The sequence below is a fragment of the Cryptomeria japonica genome, chromosome 2, assembly GCF_030272615.1.
Source record: "Cryptomeria japonica chromosome 2, Sugi_1.0, whole genome shotgun sequence".
NCBI lineage: Eukaryota > Viridiplantae > Streptophyta > Pinopsida > Cupressales > Cupressaceae > Cryptomeria > Cryptomeria japonica.
The window spans coordinates 250,113,394-250,129,590 of record NC_081406.1 but is presented as its reverse complement, the minus strand read 5'-3'; the positions used below and the strand labels follow the sequence as shown (position 1 = coordinate 250,129,590).

At 38.8% G+C, this 16,197-nt stretch overlaps 1 pseudogene; it reads left to right on the top strand.

The window, feature by feature from the left end:
• The first annotated feature begins 242 nt into the window (after positions 1-242).
• LOC131873621 (1-phosphatidylinositol-3-phosphate 5-kinase FAB1B-like) overlaps positions 243-16,197 on the top strand; it is a 72,553-nt pseudogene continuing 56,598 nt past the window's right edge.

Sequence of the window (16,197 nt, the reverse complement as noted above, 5' to 3'; positions counted from 1 at the left end):
CATTAAGATAATGATTTTCATTTCTTCCCAAGAAAGATGTGCATTGATTTTCATTTCATTGCTTCAATCTTCTACTTTTATATTTTTTGACAGTTAAAATTTTTCTTAAAACGTTAAATGAAAGACATTGAAATGACTAAACCGTCATCAAAAATTCATATGACAGGTAGGGGTGACCGTCAAATTTCAGGCCTGCTTTCCCGTCTCTTTTAAGCCACCAATCATTTCCCCAATACACGGGAATTGGGACGCTCCTTGCCAGCAAAGCCGCTTTGTTGGCACTCTCTTGGGCGCCCGTAAAAAAAAATCTTCCAAAAATCCCACTCGGAGTTTTGTTTAAATTATTTAGGCCGCAAGGAAAAATACCAAATTTGGTTGGAGATATAGATTCTTGTCAATCATACGAGATTTTCATTCATTCGTTCGAGGTCCCACGGATGCCCGGTTCGATTCCCTCGAACTTCGTTCTTACATAGATTTACATTGGGTTTTCAACTTCATCTGACCGACGTAGGTGGCGATAGATGGAGCAGTGATGAGGTAGCAACGCTTTTGGAATCTCGGATCATTATTGCTTCTTCTATTATTATCGTTTTAGTTTTTGTTATCACCTGCACCAGGTGAAATTAGGCGATGCAGGGTTCGGAAACTTCCTTTCAACTGTGCAACCGCGAGGTTTTTGCAGAATTCACCGGAGATTGAGGCCTTGGCGACTTCCAGCCACGGTGGTGCACTGATTTAGTGAGTGGGTCATAATTTCTTATCCATATTTAATTTTAATAGCGAATTGAATAAATTAGCGAGACGATGCGCTAGTTTTGATGTTTGCACGTTAGGGTTCTGAAATTTTGAGTATGTTTATAGGTCGATATTGTTGTGAACGGTTTGCAACGAAAGTTTGGACTGTTTTTATAGTGAACTGGACAAATTTATGAAATTTAGTTGTTAATGTTCTATATAGGTAGCTTTCATAGGGGATCTTTTGGCAAACTTAGACTATTATTGTGGAAATTGAACAAGCTATGATCTTTGTACTGAATTTAAGCCGTCAGTAGGTAATACAGTTTCGACATGTTGCGTTAGGGATACGGAGTTACTGTGTTGTGTGAAAGCAGCGGGAGTTTGGGGTTTATTGCACTGATAGAAGTGGAGGGGCTTTAAACCAAAATTGGAGTATTTTTTGGTGGAAGTTGAACAATTTACTGATTTGTGTACAGAATTTGAGCCGTTGGCTAATAGTTTGTTTTTAATGTTTTTGGTTGCAGTTCCTAAGTGGTAGGGGCCGTGTGATTACAGGTAGAATTTGGGATTCGAATGGACAAAACTGTAGGAAGCTTTGGCAAAAAATTCAGTAAGCTTTGATTTTGGCAGGGTTATAGGAAAATAACTGCAATTCTTACTTTGTTGTAAGGATATAATTGTAGAGTGTTCGAAAACAAAACTGATGTGGAATCTATGAAATCACGATAAGAGCACTGCGTCATGGTAGATGGGACCTGTGGAAGCCAAATTGCATTGCATAGTTGATAAGTTTCGATCATGGATTCCTCGTAGAACAGAGACATCCGATACATCAAGGGTTTTCTGGATGCCCGATCAAAGCTGCAGGGTCTGCTATGAGTGTGACTTGCCGTTTACAATATTCAATAGAAGACACCATTTTCGGGTATGTGGAAGGGTTTTCTGTGGAAGGTGCACAGTGAACACAATCCCTGCAGCTTTTGCAGAGGGCCGAAATTATCAACAGGAAGACAGGGAGCGCATAAGGGTTTGCATATTTTGTTACAAGCAATGGGAACAGGAAACTATACCTGCAAAGTGTAATGGCTTGGAGTTACTGTCTCCAGCGATCAGCCCTTCGCTTTCCTATACAAGCTTGGCTAGTAGTGAATCCTCTGGTAATAGTAATAGTACTATTAGTAGCAGCATCAGATCCATTATGGCCCACTCGGCTGTTCCTTATCACCATATCACTTACAGCTCTTGTCTCAATCTGGTAGAAGCTAATGAATTGGATCAGGAAAGAAATAGTGATAATACCGATTTGGTTTCCACTCTGGAAAGTGAAGGACCTACATCCAGTGCTTTTGGAATTCCCACTAACAGGTAACTATTAATCTTCTCTATTTTAAAGCTTTCTTGTCTGCATGCAGATTGCCTATGGATTTGTTATCTTTAGAGTTGGCAAGAAAAAAAAAAAGAAAACAATTTTCACTGAAAAAATCCGTAGCAGTCAGAATTTGTTGCACCCAAAAAACATAAGAAAATAATTTTCACTGTAAAAATCTGTACCAGTCAGAATTTGTTGCACCCAAAACACATGAAATGCATATTTATCAGCAATGTTATGCAGGAGTGAGGATGAGGATGACAAATATACTAAACTGTTTCAGGATCCTGAGTGGCGCAATGCATTTCGAGGAAGGCACAAGAACATTATCAGGGCTGTTCTTTAAATTGTCCCTCTGTATACAGTTTTAATAAAGCCAATTCTTTAGATCTGAGTTTTAAAATTTCAATGGACCAAGATTTCTTGAGCAAAACTCAAACATCTGGGGAGCAGTTCATTGAGGAAAAGATGCCTGGTTCATCCCAAATTGGTGCCCCGGGAACAGAGAATCAATTTTCAGTTATGCAAGAAAGGTCTGGAGAAGAATCAGAGAGCACAGACAATGGTGATGAATGCAACGATGAATCACCTATGTTTGAGTCAACAAGTCCTGAGTCAGAACAGCCAATGGATATTGAGAACAACGGGATTCTATGGATTCCTCCAGAGCCAGAAGATGAAGAGGATGAGAAAGAGACTAGTGTATTTGATGATGATGATGATGATGATGGAGGTGGTTGGGCTTTGTCCCACTCCACAGGCAGCTTTTCTGACAGTGAATACAAGAGCAAGGATAGGGTAAGTGAGGAGCATAGGAAGGCTATGAGAGCGGTCTTGGATGGACACTTTAGGGCTCTTGTAGCACAGCTTCTTAAAGCAGAAAATGTTCCTGTAGGTGAAGAGAACAACAAGGAGAGCTGGTTGGAAATAGTTATCTCATTGTCATGGCAAGCAGCAAGTCTTGTAAAGCCAGATACTAGTAAGGGAGGAGGAGGAATGGATCCAGGGGGATATGTGAAGGGTAAGTGCCTTGCCTGTGGTCATCCATATCAAAGGTAGCTATCACTCCACAGTTTTGTATAGGTTGAAGAAGCCAGTAACAAATCTTTTCTTTTTTAACTGCACCCTTATTGTATATCTCTCTTTAGCTCATATATTTCAGGCATGGGTGTCAACTTTCATTTTTTGGCCACAACATTTATCAGGCTATAACCCTTTTGACAGTGAAGTGATTAAGGGAGTTGTATGCAAGAAAAATATTGCAAATAGGCGGATGACCAAAAGTTACAAGAACCCCCGGTTGCTAATTTTGGGAGGTGCTCTTGAATATCAGCGGGTTTCAAATGTTCTGTCATCACTTGATACCTTGATTCAACAGGTAAAACTAAGCTTCCCTTTCATTTTGTTTGTTTGATACAAATGTGGATCTAGATCTGTATTCTGTTGTGACAACTCGCCTACTTTAGGAAAAAGAACATCTCAAGATGACTGTAGCAAAGGTAGAAGCTCATCGTCCTAATGTGCTGCTGGTTGAGAAATCTGTGTCTCGTCCAGCACAAGACTATCTGTTGTCAAAAGAAATATCTTTGGTGTTGAATATTAAAAGGCCTCTTCTGGAGCGTATAGCTCGGTGCACTGGTGCACAGATTGTTCCCTCAGTTGATAATCTCACTGCAGCAAAAGTGGGTCACTGTGAGTCCTTCCACGTGGACAAATTTGTGGAGGAGCATGACAGTGCTGGACAAACAGGAAGAAACCCGCCAAAAACCTTGATGTTCTTTGAAGGCTGTCCAAAGCCACTTGGTTGCATGGTAACTCTTCTGCATCTCTGTACTGACAATTTGATATTCATATCCTTTGGACTATTCAACAAACATCTTTCATTACGAAATACAGATGTATAAAGTTTTGAAGGAATATCTGTTAAAAAGACAGTATTAAATCAGGATTTTGCATTTTTTGGTATAAAAGCATGTCTCCATCTGCAAAAATATTTACAGGACAAAGGGTTCCTTGTGCTCCATTGAACTGTAAAAAGCTGAAATGAAAAATTAGATTTGATAGGGGCCCCATATCTTCTCCTTGAATGCAGTTATCATGCCCTTTATGAATCAGGTTCTGATCTGAAGTGAAGGGCCACTTCTTCGAAGGGTCTCCTTAAGATATCAACTGATGAGGACATGCTGGGATCCCACTTCCAGAATAAACTGATGCCATACTTCCCTCCCATCCTAACTTTATTTATAATTTTATTATTATATAAAATTTCATTTTCATTATTAAATTTAAATTTTATTAATATATTAGATTTTATTTTTAATGTATTTTAATTATAGTATATAAGTTTATATAGTTTAATTTTTTATATTTAGTATATTATATTAAATTTTAATATTTTTAGTTTTAATATGATATATTTAAACTTAAATACTTATAAATTTAATATACTTATAGTTAGACTTTAATATTTTAATATTACCTTTGTATTATTTGAATTTAATTACAATTTTTTCTTGATTTTTATCAATGACGAATTTGTGCTGAATTTTCTTCACTGAAATTGAACAAACATAAACCTTGTGACGAAGGCTATAGATCTTGGATTCAATTTTGAGTAACTGTAGGTCATGTATTGACTGACATTCCACAAGACCATAGGCATTGTTAAAGTATCTTAATTATAAAAAGTAACGTTTTCACAAGCAGAGGTATAACTATAACTGATAACTTCTTGCCAACAAAGTTTCCAAGTTTTCTAGAAGCCTTATTGTATGTTCAACCCATTCTGAAATGATTCATTCAACTTTCAGAATAGATTAAATAGAAAGATAAGTTAAATTCTTGGTTTGTTTGTGAAATATTTAGAGTATATTTGGAGGAGATCTCCACCTTGTTCATGCATATATTTGGGAAGCCATTTGTAGAATTGTGAAGAGAGTTGGCAAGGTCTATTGATCCTTAATATATCTTCCTATGCTTACAAGGAAGATCAGACTCAATCAAATTATCCAGGATCATCTTGATAGCTTACAGCATGAACACAAGAAACACAAGCAACAATTGAGGTGACATTTTCTCACTAAGAATTGTTGGAACCCGTTTGGGCATCCTAAAAAGATTTCCTTGGAGGTTTCTTTTTTATCTCCCATGTCTACAATTTTTCTAATCTCAATCCTAACTCTAGTGAATGAAGAAGTGATGAATAGATATTGATGCATCTGTTGGGTAATAAGTCAAATTACCAAAGTGACTCTTGTGTATTTTTGTAGAACTGTATTACTGTACGTGTCTTCTCCTTGAAATTTGATTGGCTGTTAGGATTAGCCACTATTTTAGTGCAAAAGAATGTTGCTCATGTTGTAAACTGGTTTCTGTTTGCCTTGGTCTTTAACAATTCTATGTGAAGTATTAAACCAATGCTGGAGAAGCAAATGCTATAAGAATCTTAAATGCAGTAGAAAATATTAACTTTACTTTCACAATATAACGAGATAGGAAACTTTTTTGGGGATAAACTTAAGAAAAACTAAGATTTGCCATATTAATTCAACTGTTCACAATAGAATAAGATATTTTGTATTTTTACTTAATCCTAATCCATGTGCGAGTATTTATAGTCACATTAGTAAGGACAAGAGAATGGGTATAAAGCCATGGACCAAAAAACCATCTATAAGGGCCTAAATGTTTTTTTTCTTGGTCCTTTTGTCCTTGAACCTTTGTATGGGTACACTTCCAGTTGTTGAATGCTTTGCATAGGGGGTCATGTGTACATAATTAGCTGCTATGGGTAGCTATGCCTACTGGTTTCTTGCACCAAGAAAACTTCCCAATGTTCATGAACTTTATCAATGAGTCAACAGCCTTCTCCAGCAACACCTTTTTTGTGTTAAACCATGTCCAACAAAATAACATGGAACATCAGTATGCTTCATCTGAGCTTAATAAATAGGCTTAATTACCAAACATATTGCACTTGATTATCTCAATATATCCTTACAGCTGTTTGTAAGAAAAAAATATGAACAGAAGCCCTATAACTACACTACTTTGCATGCACAACTGGCTGGCATGTACTTTGGCATTTGCAGTTGAGAGTGCAACAATTGCCCGCCTGTTGTTTTTCCAACTGATTGCTCCACCAAAGAAATTGAACACACAAGCACTTGTAGATCTTTGGTAGTCAGTATCTACAGCCTTGTCAACATCAATGAAACTTATTATGTCTACTAATGTTCACCTTAGATCTTCTTTGCTATTGGAGTGCATAATTTGATGTAATCTGACAAGCCAAATTTTTTTCTAAAGACCCTTTGATGTATTCCAATGTCCCTTCCCTAGTTTTGACTGATATCTTCTCAAACTCCCACTACATGGACAATGTCTAGTTTGGTATGGACCATAGTATATATAAAGTCTCCAACAACACTTGCGTAAGGAACTAGACCCATGTCCTCAATATCCTCTTTTCTCCTTGGACACTATCTTGTAGATGACTTTAAATCAATAAGTATAGGAATGTTAATAGGTTTGCATTCTTGTATTCTTAATCTCTCAATATAGTCTTGACATATCTACTTTGATTCAACTAGAGTTTTTTGTTTAAACAATATATTTTAATTTCCTTATCCAAAATAAAGTTTGAAGCACTAAGATCTGTAATGTCCCGTAATTGGGTATTTCTTAATTAGTGGATTTAGAGAATACCTTTCACCTGACTGAAGCCCTGCAAGCAGATTAGAAAATCTCTTACAACAATAGTCCCTGTAAACAGATTAGTGAGTTCATATCAGAACAGGAAATCAGATTAGAACAGTAAATTGGATTAATAAATTCATCTCAGAACAGTAAATCAGATTATCATAATCAGTAGCAGAATTATCGACTCAATCATTAAACATTCTAAATGTCTTGAAGGGCTCAACCATAGGAGAGCATGGGAGAATGTGACTTCGATGGGGTGTCTCAGACCCTCTACCCTAGGCCCAAGAGTGGATATACCATTCCTCATGGCCTCATGTGGCCCATGCCATCCAGATGAGGTGGTCTACCCAGTGAGGTGTCCCCTTTCTGTTATACCCTCATCTTGCCAACCCTCTCCTTCTATCTATGATTGGTCTCCTTGTATTAATGCACCATGATAGGAAAAAGAGGTTGCAACAGGGTGCCTGGAAACCATCTCCTCTAGGCCCAAGGGCAGTACCCTCTGTAACCCCCTAGCCTCGTAGAACCATCTAGTCCCCTCAGAGGTGGCATACCTAGAGTGTTGATGATATAGTGTCAGTAGAAATCCTATAGGCCGACTCAACAAGATCAAATGTGTGAATGGCCTATTGGCCTTACACATTTGATGAATCTATCAACTTATATTAATCCTTTAATATCTTTATTAAGTCACATATGCATTATCAGGTTTAATGATTAAACATACATTATCGAGTTTGACTTAACGGATTTGTTTCAAAGGGGCCGACTTTTGGTTAAAGTCCGCCACCCCTCATTTGAAGGCATGCAATGCTTCATGAAGGTCGTGCCTCCTTGATGAGAGCCACCTCTTGGATATCTCCTTTCAACGGATATATATGGACGTGGTCTTCCCTCTATGGAACTGAGATCAGGCAGCAAGTTCAATCATAATCAGGCAGATTGAATTCATATACAAGCAGATCAATTGATGGTGAGAAATTTATGTAGCGTGCTCAGGGGTGATGATAAGAGCTTATCGTCTATGGTTGGGAAGGCAACAGATCTGATGTTTGCCTGTGGTTAACGAGCACTGCCTTAAAATCAACATGGTATCAGAGACAGGTTCCTTCTATAGAGCCTAACCGCTTGAAGGTAGATCTTGTGCTCTCAAGGGAAATTCAATCAGAAACAATTGCAGATTTATGATCTCTTCTAGATCGAAAGGCGACTACAGAGGATAATGCAGTGATTACACTCGCTGACCTCCGCCCTTCACAGTGGCGTTGGTCAGGCATTTAAACAAATCAGGGGGCAATCAGGGGATCGAGTCTCCCCATGCCTCGAGAACAAGTATGATGGCCCAAAATCCTTTTCGTTTGAAGTTCCATGGGGGAACGTAGACAACAACCTGTGCAAAATGTTGCCTGCTGCCCAGTCACAGGATTTCGCCCAAGATTTCAAAGCTCGGCATTGTCAGCGTTGAAAGATGTCGGCTTGTGACTCGAACTCGGGCTGTTGTGGTTGGAGAGGTTTCTGTGGTCGATACAAATTCTTTGAAGAAGAAGAAAGGACTAGAGACGGAGTCCGCAACCCTGTGGAATCGGTACTTGGATTGGCTTTATCAGCACAAGGAGCTCGGATTGTATATCGATGTCAGTCGAATCAAGTTTACGGATGAATTCGTGGAGGCGATGGAACCCAAGTTTCAAAGCATTTTTAAGGCCTTGGAAGAACTTGAGGCTGGTTCGATTGCCAATCCGGACGAGGGCCGCATGGTCGGGTATTATTGGCTCAGTAAGTCTAGTATTGCTCCCAATCCTAATTTGCTGTAGTAGATTGATAGAACGCTTGACGCTATCTGCAAGTTTATTGATGACGTAATCAACGTCAAGGATGACCTCTCTGCTCAGGGCATCGTTTGATTCTTGTTGCTAGCTTCCCAGTGTGAATTCACTTTGAATTTGGTTTTGGAAGAGTTGCAGAAGGATTCGTGGGCGGCGCAGACGGATGCAAGAGCTGCACGTTGCACTGGCACTGCTCTCAGCGTGGCTGCGGGGCTGGTTGGGGCTTGTGTGCCTGGCACTGCTGCCAGAATTATGCTTTTCATTGGCGGTCCCTCTACCCAAGGTTCAAGCATTGACGAATTTCTATTCAAGGTAGGAAGATTGCTTGCATTTCTTCGCAGAGGAAGAATCAACATTCAGAGGCAGTCTGACATATCGCCAGAAGTAACCTTGGACGAAGAGATCAGAAGGTTGATATTTGCTTCAGAGGGAGCTTGACATTTCAGCTTTAGAGGGAGCCATGTCATCATGAAGATTTGGTTAATGCATTTTTCTTTGTGATGGAGAAATTTGAGGTGAAAGCCCTTGTTAATGAGTTCTTCTTTGAGAGAGAAGTTTGAGGTGCAATCCCTTGTTAATGAGTTCTTCTTTGTGAGAGAGAAGTTCGAGGTGCAATCCCTTGTTAATGAGTTCTTTTCTTGTCATAAGTTCTTGGTGCAATCCCTTGTTAATGCATTCTTCTTTGGGAGAAGTTTGAGGTGAAAGCCCTCGTTCCACCCTTTGCAAGTAGGTATGGTGGATCCACTCTCTGTGAGTAGGCATGGTGGAGATGCATTCTTCTTTGTGAGACAAGTTTGAGGTTTCAGCCCTTGTTATGCAATCTTCTCTGTGAGAGAAGTTTGAGGTATTAGGCCTTGTTGTGCATTCTTCCTTGTGAGAGAAGTTTGAGGTTCCAGCCCTCGTTCCGCCTCTGCAAGTAGGTATGGTGGATCCACCCTTTGTGAGTAGGCATGGTGGAGATGCATTCTTCTCTGTGAGAGAAGTTTGAGGTTTCAGCCCTTGTTATGCATTCTTCTCTGGGAGAGAAGTTTGAGGTATCAGTCCTTGTTATGCATTCTTCTCTGTGAGAGAAGTTTGAGGTTCCAGCCCTCGTTCCACCCTCTGCAAGTAGGTATGGTGGATCCACCCTCTGCGAGTAGGCATGGTGGAGATGCATTCTTCTCTGTGAGAGAAGTTTGAGGTTTCAGCCCTTGTTATGCATTCTTCTCCGTGAGAGAAGTTTGAGGTATCAACCCTTGTTATGCATTCTTCTCTGTGAGAGAAGTTTGAGGTATCAGCCCTTGTTGTGCATTCTTCTCTGTGAGAGAAGTTTGAGGTTCCAGCCCTTGTTCCACCCTTTGCGAGTAGGTATGGTGGATGTCATGTGAGAGACTCCATGACTTAGCATTTGTGTGTATTCACCCTCTGGAAGTAGCCATTGTGGTCAAACATCACGATGAGGTGATAAGCTTCTTTCATTCACATGAGTGTAGTCATTATGCTAGTCATCGATGAGGTGATGTGACTTGTAGAGATTAAGAAGGATTCCTCCCTAGCTAAGAGGGAGTGTTGATGATATAGCGTCGGTAGAAATCCTACAGGCCGACTCAGCAAGATCAAATGTGTGAATGGCCTATTGGCCTTACACATTTGATGAATCTATCAACTTATATTAATCCTTTAATATCTTTATTAAGTCACATATGCATTATCAGGTTTAATGATTAAACATACATTATCGAGTTTGACTTATCAGATTTGTTTCAAAAGGGCCGATTTTTGGTTAAAGTCCGCCACCCCTCATTTGAAGGCATGCGATGCTTCATGAAGGTCGTGCCTCCTTGATGAGAGGTGACTCTTGGATATCTCCTTTCAACAGATATATATGGACGTGGTCTTCCCTCTATGGAACTGAGACCAGACAACAAGTTCAATCATAATCAGGCAGATCGAATTCATATACAAGCAGATCAATTGATGGTGAGAAATTTATGTAGCGTGCTCGGGGGTGACGATAAGAGCTTATCGTCTATGGTTGGGAAGGCAACAGATCTGATGTTTGCTTGTGGTTAACGAGCACTACCTTAAAATCAACATAGAGGAATGCCCCTTCACCGTACCCCTCTTGCAGATCCATTTCCCTCATGGCTAGAAACACTCAAAAAATATGAAGGAATACAGTAACACAATTAACTGCAGAATGTTATTAAATCAGACTGGTATCTATTGGAGTATGTATAATCAATTATGACAGCAGTATATTAATAATAATAACAAATAGGCAGAAATATAAATACACAGTCATGGTGCTCAATATGTATGCATATAGAACTCATACCACACTGTTTTAGTTAATTTCTCTGCTATATGCTTAATGCTTTATCCAATATATCCAGAGCCAGATCAATTGAATGAATTCCTTTGATTGTATGATTATTGGCGAGTGATAATGTAATGACATGCTGGTTTGATATATTGGAGAATGGTGATTGAATGAATGCTGATCTGATAGAATGATTTGTTGATTGCTTATTTTCTTGTTGGAATGATGATTGATAAGTGATCCTTGAATGATTTGGAATGATCTCTTTTATACTTCATTGGTGAAAGGGTCACCACCTTTCATAAGACTAGACTGTAAATGTTATTGCAATTTCCAATTTAATAAACAAGTTATATGTTTGATGGTGTATTTCAAGTTTTGGTATTATGACTATGACAATAATATTTTTCCTTTCGTTTGCTGCAGGTATGGAGGATGAACATGTATCGATTTCAATGTCATCTCCTTTCTTTTGAATGATGTATATATAGTAAGGTTGTCACGATCAAGTGGCACCTTGATCGGACATGTCTTTTAGACATGTCCAACCAAGATGTCACTTGGTCGTGACTCTTACCAACATCAACCGATCCACTCGGTGATAACTAATCGGTGCTAGTGTAAATGATAACAGATCTATAAACATACCCGATAATGAATCGGTATCATTGTAAATGATAACAGATCGATAAACACATCCGATAGTGAATCGGTGTCAAAGTAAATAAGCCCGATAACTAATTGCATTTCATATGCTATCGGATTAATACCCCGATAGTATATTAATGCCAATTCATAAATGAATCGACATTAATATGCTATCGGGTTACTAGCCCGATAGCATTTAGATCGATGCTTAACTATTTTAAGCAAGTCGTCGATCTAATCCATCTTTATCCAATGTCAATATCATAATTATGATCAATGTTATAGTTTGATAAACATAAAGCATGAATCAGATAATCTAATAGCATAGATGAATAAGCCAATAACAGAATAGAGGAGATTAATGAGTTAGGGGAGTCTTATCTTGCAGAAGCTACTAATGCATTAACACTCCCTCTTAGCTTTGGAAGATAGATAAAGTAACCTGCATCACATTTCTTTTCCATAATGTCAGTCTCCAAGAATATATATCATCTATACATATGATATGAGGTACCATCAGGACATAAGATACAAATATAAAACATCACTCTAAGTATGTGACAGAGTATCACCTAACCATGTGATATAAATGATTCATCATTTTATTATGACAAGATATCACCTGAACACGTGATATTAGTATTGCCTAAACATGCAATACTAAGGATAAACATATGAGGATGGTTAAATCTTCATCTTATCCAGGTTGTGATATGTGCACAAACATTTTATTCAAATGTTTTATCACAACACCATCATGGCACATCCATGACATACCAGAGATCCAACATGATAACTAGTTTGAGAATCATAAGATCGTCACCTTATGATGTCTGCATACAAGTGTTCATAATCTGAGAGATCGTCACCTCTTAGATATGAACGCAGGGGGTAAAACCCAGAATGTCTCAACATGACAAAAGAAGTTTACACATTAAACATCTTATTTACAAAGCAGATTACCTTTCTATCATACCTAAACCCTTTTTGAAGTGATCAACCTTCACTCTGGAAAGTGGTTTGGTCAGAATATCCGCAGTCTGATCTCCTGTACTAACATATTCCAATTTGATCACATTTTTGTCTACCATGTCTCGTACATAATGGTATGGGATCTCAATATGTTTGGATCTATCATGGAACACTGGATTCACTGAAAGTTTTATGCAGCTTTGATTGTCGCAATGGATGATAGTAGGTTTCATAGGATCACCAAACAATCCCACAAGTAACTTTCTAAGCCACACTGCTTCTCGGGCAGCCATGGAGGCTGCAATGTATTTGGCCTCGGTGGAACTTTGCGCTACAAAAGACTGCTTTTTGCTGATCCAGGATATCATGGCTGATCCCAAACTGAAGCAGCACCCAGAGGTGCTTTTCCGATCAGTCACACTTCCAGCCTAATCTGAATCTGTGAATCCGTGTAGATTAAGATCAACTTTCTCATACTTGAGACCAAGATTTAAGGTGCCTTGTAAATATCTCATAATGTGTTTTACTGCAACTAGGTGTATCTCCTTTGGCTCACACATAAACTAACTCAAGGCATTTACTGCATAGCAGATATCTAGCCTTGTATTTACCAGATACATAAGAGACCCAATCATTTGCCTGTATAGAGTGGGGTCAGTAGAAGGTGATTCTGCTGCTGCTTCTTTAAGTTTATGAAGATTGGTTTCCATTGGAGTGGTCATGGGTCTGCAGTTTAGCATTCCAAATCTCTTTAGGATGTCCAAGGTATACTTGCCTTGGTTTAGAACAATGTTATCAGAATTCTGCCATACTTCCAACCCTAGGAAATAGTGAAGAAATCTCAAGTCCTTCATATCAAATTCTTTGGATAGCTCTTTCTTGCATTGATCTATAAGGTGATCTTCTCCTGTGATTAATAAGTCATCAACATATAAAATCAATATTAGCATATCACCTTTATTCTGTTTGTAGTAGAGATTAGGATCTGCATCATTTTTAGAGAAGCCTAGTTTTGATAGATATGTGTCAATTCTTTCATACCAGGCCCTGGGAGCCTGTTTAAGCCCATATAGAGCTTTCTTGAGTCTACACACTGTTGACGTGTATTTTGTACACCATCATACACAGAATAAAATACCTAAGGGCATCTTATCCTCTCTTGAATAAAGTCGCTAACTGCTGAAGATTCGCATGAAGGATCAGTTAGGATGACTCCAAGGTTCCTTAATGTAGGGTCTCTACGTGTGGATAAGCTCTTCGTGGTACGATGTGATTTGCTGGAATCACAAGGGGACTTACATTGAACTTCCGATTTGCTTTGCTGGACACAGGTTCTGACTAACTTAGATTTGAAGAAATGGAAAAAAGATAAGGGCGAAGAGAGGATCTAATCCTAATACTAAGAATGTAGGAACAATGATTTGATTTTTTGATGAAACTCTAACTAGGTCTTGTTTTGACATCAATGGAACATCTACACAAGGCTAGTGCGATCTTCTAAGGGAAGCTTTATGATGTTCAAATCATCACCGCAGGCATAGATACCATCCAAGTTGATGCATATCAATGAAGAGGCAACAAATTGAAATTGAGCTTAAGCTGAACTATTCCAGTTGACTACACAAGGCAAGTCTGCAATCAACAAACTGCTAGTAGTATGGATATACGAATTCCACCATCAATCAATCACATTTCCTCCATTCATCTAATCATCTACCATCTAAGATTGAAGACTAAACAAGAAACCATGCAAATTGCAAGAAAACGACATATTTCACCATTACTTCAATGAAAATGGAGTTTGTTTACAATCAATGGCAACAATTTCTTGCCTTGTCCTCCTATTCTATTCTAATTACTATTCTATCAACTATATTCTAACTCTTCCAACTATTTACATGCTATCTCTAACTTATTGCTAATTAGCCTTTACAAATGAAATGCATGGGCTTATATAGTGCCCACAATACAATTTGATGGCTTAGATCAATTCAAGATCAATGGCCAAGATTTTACAATGAAAACCCTAATTAGGGTTTGTTACAACCATTACATAACATTTAATGCTTGACCAATGACAAAATTGTATTGCTTGGACACATGTCCTCTCTAGAAAAATCGACCAATGGATAGTCGGGGTAGGTACATCGGAGTTTGTGCCACCTTCCATGAGTTAAGTACATTGAATCTGGACATGCTGAGGTGGACCGCACTGACTGGAGGAGTGATGACTGGGATGCCACCTCATTTGACGCTTGTAATTTGCTAGATATTCAATTTGATGTCGTTGAGAGGCTATCTTTAATTAACTCTGGTTCTAACTCCATGTGTCCTTGATGTGCAGGATGATGATGTACCTCGCCTTGGAACGCTGGATTGCCCCTGATGATGTCAGTCCAAAGAAGGTCGTCCTTGCCGATGCTAGACTGGATGAGGTCGCCCCTGTCCTTGCTTGATCGTCTTGGCGAAGACCGTCCTTGATCCGGCTTGATTTTTCTTGATGAGATCTTCATTTGATGCCTTACTTGAGAGCTTAACCCTAGAATGCAAAATGAGGAATTTGCCTAGGCAAAAATCAAAATTTGATGGCTTCGACGTGATCTTGAAGGATAAGGAACGTCCTCTTTGTCCATTCGCCACCCTTGGGGATATCTTTGATGTGTTCCTCAATGTCCTTGGCAAGTTCGCCTAACTTGAGACTAAGCTCGCACTCCTTTGATAATGCTTGCACCTTCCCTTTGAAATTCGCTCCTCAATTCGCATGTAGAAGGCTAAAAATGATTATGTGAAAATGATATCTTTCACCCTCCATATATAGCGCTTGTATTGCAACTTACCCTTAGGCCGACTTGGAGATATGAAACAATTTTTTAAATGATTTTAAATGATTTTAAAAAATAACAAGGCCGACTCACTTAAATCAAGCGCTCCATGCGATTTTTATTAATTAATTAATAATTAATTAAATGCCTTTCGTTTTTTAATTTGCAAATTTCGATTTTAATAAAGGCAAAATAATTAATAAATGATCAACGCCATATTAAATGCTAATTTGATTGGATTTTCAAAACTTATCGATTTTAGCATTTAAGGAAAATTTGAAATGTTTATTTGGCGCCAAAATTATGAAAATGAAAGGGACGTACCTCATCGCCCTGGTCCCTTGGAGAGGGACAGGAGCGATCCATGATTTCGTCATGTTTTCAACGTTCATCTCCTTCCTTTCCACGTTCAATATCGATCATTTTGATGAGTCTTTCGAATTTGATTGCTTTGCATGTGTGCTTAAGTGCCTTTGAGTGTTCATCGCCTTGGTCCTTGTCCAAAGGACAGGAGCGATCTTCATATTTTCACGTTCACTATGCATCTTCGACCTCATTCTTTCATTGTAAAGTGAGTAACATCCTTGTTCGTTCCTTTTGCGCTTGTTCCATTTGTTTGCATGAGGTGTTTGGACGTTCAAAAGGGGTCATCGCCCTTGTCCCTTGAAGAGGGACAGGAGCGATCCATGTCTTTCTCCTTAACCTTAGCAACTTTAGACTTTGATCTTCATTGCGATGTCTTCAAAATGCCGTCCTTTGCCTTGTCTATCCTCGCCTTGTCTCGTTTTTGAAGGAACATAAGTGTTCTTGATA